This window comes from Chaetura pelagica, unplaced genomic scaffold (genome assembly GCF_000747805.2).
Source record: "Chaetura pelagica isolate M959 unplaced genomic scaffold, ChaPel_1.0 scaffold83, whole genome shotgun sequence".
NCBI classification, from domain to species: Eukaryota; Metazoa; Chordata; class Aves; order Apodiformes; family Apodidae; genus Chaetura; species Chaetura pelagica.
In genome coordinates this window covers 649950-657079 of record NW_009952893.1, presented here as the reverse complement: position 1 = coordinate 657079, position 7130 = coordinate 649950, and the positions used below count along the sequence as shown (strand labels likewise).

Below are 7130 nucleotides of genomic sequence, written 5' to 3'. Positions count from 1 at the left end.
AGCAGGAATATGAAGAGCCAGAATTATACTTATGAGGCAGCTGACAAATCCTCGGAGCTCACAAAATCAAATCATTTACTCCTCATTGGTGCTTAAAGACCCACTAGATAAAAGCTGCAGTTTATTCTTTAACATCTGATGGAACTTGGGTTGTATGTTACCTATACTTAAGTAAGTTGAAGTCCTTGTGCATTAGTGTCAACATTTGTGATGCTGTTACCATTTTCACTATAACTCACAAGCTTTCAAGGGCTTTTGTTTTGGTCACTAAAAATAACCCAGACTGATTTGGGCATGAAAAATAACAAAGCATATTTTATAAGTTTTTCTTGCAATCACAGGGAAGTTTCAGACAAACCATCACATTATCCAGTGCCAGGATAAATCAGGTAGATCAAGAGGGGTTTAAAAATAATGCTGGCAAATGCTTCATGTCTCTAAAGCTTCTCTAGTGATGTGAGACACCTCAAGTCAGATTGAAATGGATCCAAGATCAGTGTTTCAAGAGGCCCTGGCTCCACCTGGCCTCTGGGGACACCTAACTCAGCTCCTTCTCTCTCCTGGGATGCAATGCCATGTCACTGTCCTGCCACTTGACATAACAAATGAGCTCATCCCCTGGGTGCGAAAGCCATCAGAGTCTCATGTAGCACTGTATGTGGGGTAACCGGTGTCAGGACATCAGACAGTTCAGGGCACTGCAGTGTGACTGCTGAAATAGCTCCAAAGGCTAAGCAGACCATAAGGTCAACACAGTCAGTAGCATTTTGAAAACATAAATTTACGTTTTATTCAGTCTTATATAGGCTCAAATACTCATGTAGATGTTTGTTCCCCCTTTAAAAAGGACATATTTTTTTTAATGATTACTACCTCTGTGTTAATGAAGCAATCTCCAAGGAATGACTTTAAGAGGATGAGAATGCACCTTCAGTTTAGTAGATAAACAACCATGCAAGGGTTAAATTTAGCTATGTTTTATTTTTGTAAATGAGAATAGGAAGCAAAGATACATCTGTGTGTGCACACTTGCCAGAGTGAATTACAAGCAAAAAGGGATTGAGGAGTAGGAACAAGAGAGAGCAACCTTACACCTCCTGACCCAGCTCCCCACACCTGAAAAGTCACTTTTACCAGTGTTGCACCTTAGGCTTGTTTGGGAGACCCACTGTTTTTCTCAACAAATTTATGTATTGAAACTGCATCTCTACCCTTTGAAGCTCCCGACAAGTGTGTCAAGAGTTTAAAACAACTGATCCTCACCCTGGAGTTTTCTCCTTTTCCCTGCCTCTGCGAGCAGCTGGGCTTAATGAGCTGGAACGTGTCTATGTATATATATGTACATATATATGAATTTGTGTCTTCAGATTGTTCTATTGCCCTGGCTTCCACAGGGACAGACCTTGGACCCCTTATCATCCACTGGCTTCTGCATTTTTGCTGCAGGACTACTGGCAGCTGCTGCTTCCCTCTCCCACTCAGAGCTGGGCTGAGCAGGACTGCACTGTGTACTAGGAATGGGAAACCTACCCCTCTGCTGCAAAAAAAAAAATTAGGGACACAATAGGAACTGCCTCATCTTACTCTGTATAGGGTAATCCAGGCTATCGTCTCCTGGCCCCTTGTGCAACTCACCTGGCAGCTTGGTCTTCCTGCAACCCCCAGGAACACTAAAGTTGCAGGGAACATCAGACACCCTCCTGCCCAGGGTGAGTTTCTGATATCCATTTGCTACTTATAACCAACACAGCTTCTAGATAAATGCCACATGGGGCTGCTGAGTTATGAACATTGACTGTAACTGCACTTGTTCTTCTCACTGTACTTGGAAGGAGCTGGGACAAAAGGACCCTGGATTTCAAGTATTGCTGCAACAACATGCCTAAGTAATAGCCTTCATTTTCTACTCATTCTTTTTCCCCACCCTTTATTCATACATTGTATCTCAATAGGAACATGGCTTTATATCATCTGCATACAAAACCGGATTTAGTCCCAATTATTATGCTTCATTCAGGCTCACATCCTTTTAAAAAAAAAAATAATAATAAAAAATACAAGCAAGTACAAATAATCACCACATAAGTCATATGTTTAATGTTGTTTTTTTTGTGCCCACCTGCCATCCAACATGCTTCTGATAAAATGTAGAGTCCCTCTCCTGTACACTGCAAGCATCAAGCCTATAATGCCAAATTTAGGCCTGGCACAAATGGCTGCAGTTTCCAATGATCTTCACTGAGTCTCACTGTTTATGCTGGAGCTGAATTTGGCCTATGATCTTTGCCCTGCATGCCAGAAAGACTGAATTCTTTCCCCTAAGCCTCTAATATGTCATCAGTGTCTTTTTCATGCTCTACAGTCAAAGAGACTGCTGAGCCATATAGCTAGCCCTGGACCTCTTTCTGTTACTCTGTGTACCTAGATTAAAAACCAAATGATAACGTATTTCAGTACCCATTAAGCAGTTCTGAGGATTTTTTTTCTGACTGCTGTGGGAATATCTCTCTCCATATTTTAGGTGAGTATGTGCAGCTCTAGGTGATTTCGTTGCAAAATCAGAAGATTAAAACTAGAGATATGTCTCCCACTTGGAAAAAATGCTTGTTTTCTCTATGAGCCTAGGTATGTTGGGCCAAGAACGACAATCTGAATGTGGAATTTAATTCTGGATTGCAGCCTACTGTATTTTATCAGATGCCATTCCTATAACTGTAGCCTGTGAAAATGACACTCCCATGGGTAATAGCACTGCAGAGACCAAAAAACCAGAATCAGTCATGTTGCTTTTTGAGTTGCTATTTTTGCATATACTTTTGGGGGGGTTATATGGAACACTGCCATCAAAACAAATGTGGGCACCTTTGCGTTGTTTAAAAAGACAGATATAACTTGCTTGTGAGTGTCAGCTCTAAGGAGATATCCACAAGAAAAACTGAAAACTTCCCTTTCTTTATCATCCTTGTACCTGCTATTTAGGCAAAGCCAAGGACGTAGCATGGTTCTTCATAATGTGCTTTGTCAGGTAGGAGACACAAAGCTTTTTCACACTACCAGGAGGCACAAATTCTGAAAATCTCTTTTTCTTCTAAGAGCATCAGTCAGTGTAACTCACTGTCTCCAAGTCTCTAGTAACAAAGGGGTCTGTAGTCAGTGGTGCCTTCTTCCATTAGCACCTAATACTCAACACTGAAGACATTTTGCAGACTTTTGAGTGGCTGTTCTGGCTGTTGTGATGATGACTATGGGAAGGGAGATCTGTTCTCTTAAGGGAACAAGGGTGCAAGTCACATGGGACATAGTAGGAGTCCTGCTGTATAATGTATTGTGTGGATAATCCTCCACAATCTAGAGGAGGATCATTGGGAAAAGGTGGGTAACCAGAACAAAAGCTTAGCTCAAGGCATTACAGATATATTTCAGTTATCTATTATATCAGTCATGAGTTTCATATAATCCAACATGTGGAAGAGCACAGGAGGCACAAAGCCTGCCTCTAGGAATTTTTTATATAAACTAGAACATGACCAGAAGTTGGCATAAAAAATCAGATGTGGAAATATTCTATTATGGTTTTATTTTGGTAATCTAGTATCCGTGAGTGCTTGTGGCTAACCATGTAACCCACAACCCCTTTATCTCCAAATGAAACTGTGGGGCAGTCAGTTTAAGGATGTTATCACTAGTAGTAGGGTCAATGTAGGCCACTACAGCACCAGTAGCCCAGGTATATGGTCAGGCCAGGGAACCTGAGCTAAAGTGGGCCATTGAAATGGTCTGGGGGCTTGTACTAGGCTGTGAGGTTAACAGTGGGGGAGCCCAGGGTGTTAATTTTCTCTGTTGGTCTAATTAATCTAATTTATATGCTATTTTATGTACTTCTATCCACAAGAGTTTCATATTTACTCCTTTTGGAAAGCATCCTCTTTACTGTTGAAGGGAACTTGAAGCTAACTTGGTACACTTCGAAAAAGTAATTAAGTAGTAAACTAAGAACCTGTGTATTATGCTGTGTAAATTTGCATTTGTGAAGCACAGTAGGAAAATAATGGCAGCAGCTTCCATTTGTAGATAAATTAATGTAATCTTGGTGGTTTGAGTTTTCTATAGCAAGCTGAAGAGAATAAGAATAAATTAGGCTGACCCACCCTGCATATACAGAAATTATGTTTTTTCTGCCAACATTCAATTTCCACAACTGGGACAATTGAGAAAATAAAATACTGTGTAAGGAAACAAATCTGCTGCTGAATCGGAATGGACCTTTACTGCCTGACTGACAATCAGTTGACATTCAATTATCATGTTAATTGAATTAAAGCAAGCTAGAAATGACTTAATTCCATAAGTATATGCTCCTGTCAAGTTATTTACCTAATAATTGTTGCTTGCTTGATGGAGGAGGGGAAAATGACCTCATAAAAGATTTCTCAGATGATAAAAATAAAATTAAAAATTACCACTCTAGAGTATAAGTAAGCAAAAGAACAGAAGCCTGCTTCTTGCACAGAAAAATGTTAAATGTGTTACTGGAAATGATGTGTTTCAGAATCTGGCACTGTCTTAAGCGTGAAATTCAAAAGAGCTTCAGCCATTTTCTAGAGCACACTTGAATGATGACACAAGCTTTTTCCCTCCCCAGAAGTCCTGCAAGTGCAACTCTTTTATACTTACTACAATGCAAAACTATTCAAGCCAAAAACAAACAAACAAGCAAAAAATTGAAAGAGGCAGCTGACTTACCTGTTTGAGGTGCTGCTGCAAGTGCTGAGGGCGCTTCCCACTTGCCCTGCCTTCATAACCCTCCACTACAAGTCCAGTCTAGCACAGTCAGTGAAATGGTACCCACTGTGAGGGCCATATTCATAGGCCTTCAGACAAAAATATTGGCAGCCAGACCTTGTCATTGCCCATGAAACGTAACGACTCTAGACAGCCAGAACTTACCCTAATTTTTGGTATAACCTCTTTCCAAGACCTGTCTGGATACCTTTCTGAGTGACCTGCCCTAGTTTTGGTCGTGCTCTGGCAGGGGTGTTTGACTCAATGATCTTCAGAGGTCCCTTCCAACCCCTAACATTCTATGATTCTGTGAACCCACTTGAATGCTGACCTAAACAGTGGGCATCTTCAAAAGGTCAACAGCATATAGACAGTGAGAGCTCAACCTGTTGTCCTCAGAGGACATGCTAATGCCCTTATGAAGATGACAAGGGCATTGGCCAGACAAACCAGCCTGTGGGCCAGTGCAAGACATCAAAGCAGGCTGGGGTCATAAAAAATCTCATCCAGCAAGGACTTTTTTACTATAATGACCTTCTATTATATGATTAATGTTTATATTACCATGGAAGATACGGTGTTCATGTGACTATTGGCTCACCAGAAGACCCAAAAAGAGAGCAAGATAATGTGTACACTGAACAGGGTAGTTGTGTAGGTAGGAAGTAATTAAATAATGGCTGTATGATGCCATTCCTATTAAGTGAGAAGTGTGAAGTTTTAGGTGGAGGTTTATAGAATTGTTGTTAGCTTCATATTGCTGAGTTAACCTTGTGCAATATGACTATTTGAGGGAAAAGTCAGGTCCCAGAGGACCCTTTCAATATGCTCTGAACGTACGAGCACAGCAGGAGTGTGTATTTTTTTTATATATTTGTGTAATGCAAAATAAAACCCAATATGGAAGCAGTAGATATATGATCTTTTGAATATCATTATCCTGTGTAAAATTCTTTGTTCAACTCAGTTTTATAGACTGGCTATCAGAACGACACAGAGGCATTGCAATTTATGAAGCAGTATAAGTTAGTCTTTGTTCTGTAGGTCAAGTTGAATTCATTTTAGCAGCTAGGAACAGCTTGTTGACTAATTTTTCATTCATTTTCAAAACAAACAGTGCATTTCCCTAATAATCACAAGCGATTACAACTTAAAAAGCAAATTGCTACCAGGTTTTTTTGCAAAACAATATATCAGCCAACACTATATGTTTATCTTAATCTGTAGAAATTACAAGGGTGCACAAATACAGTTTCACACCTAAAACCAGTCTTTGTTCCTCTTTGGTTTTATATTTACAATTTTAGAAGCCAAAGGTTTCTCTGTTTCCATTATGATTGTTTACTTCCCCGGGAAGCAAAATCTTTAATCCTTTTTGGCAGCCTCTGAGTTTTGCCAGCCTGTATCTGACGTTTGTTCTGCCTCTGAAAGCAAATCCTCAGTGAAACAAAAAAAATGTTTCATGAGAACACTATTTTTAAAATGGTGTTGTACTGTATACTTCCAGTCTGACACTACCACTCCCATGCCTGCAGCTGTATTGTCCTTTGTCTGTGCAGTCTGTACTGCCAGGACCTCTCCGTTATGGGACTGATGGTTTTACTGGAGTATTGGAAGATTAAAATAGGTCACTTTAAAGTTTCATGCAGTGTATGTACGTGTGTGTTTTCCAGCCATGGAATTTAGGAGAACACCTCAAAATTGTCATAAGTGGCTTCAGCCATCTTTTACTTTTGAACCAATAGCTGGGTTAACTTGGCAGCATGGAGTGGGAGGGTGGATATTCTTTACTCTCTTCATGGAGGCTTTCCATAGGTGCACAGGTTGTGCATTTGGCTGGAGAAGTGGTCAACAGAGAATCAAAGCTGCAGGTCCATTTGCTGTAATACTGTGAATCCCAAGGGCCTATGAACATATGAATTAACCTCTGCATGTGACTTAAAAATTGTGAAATAGTGCAGCAATAAAGAAAGTAGATTTTCTTTCCCTTTTTTGTCTCACTTACTTTTAAACCTTCTGTTTTGATGTTTTTGAAGCTTATCCCTGCTACAAGTAAGGCTAGAAGTCAATCCTGCATGGTTACATGAAGTCAAGATACTTGCATGAGTCCTAAATCTACCTTTTCAGGAAAAAAGTAAAAAACAAATGCAAAACAGAAAACCCCAAACATAAACTAGTGAGAAACTTCTGATGATATTTATGAAGAGAAATGCTGACTTTTTCATGAATCTGTCACTGACATGGATAACAGCAAGTCATTAGCTAGGCTCCGTTGGTCAGAAACTAGTTCTTCTCCTGAGAACTTTTAACCTTAAATATCTACATATGCTTTTATAACGTCATGTTAC

The 7130-nt window shown here is 39.9% G+C and overlaps 1 protein-coding gene across 1 annotated transcript in view; it reads left to right on the top strand.

Annotated features, from left to right (window-relative positions):
* Positions 1-7130, top strand: part of TOX (thymocyte selection-associated high mobility group box) — a 115431-nt gene that overhangs the window by 82860 nt on the left and 25441 nt on the right. The window lies entirely within an intron of this gene.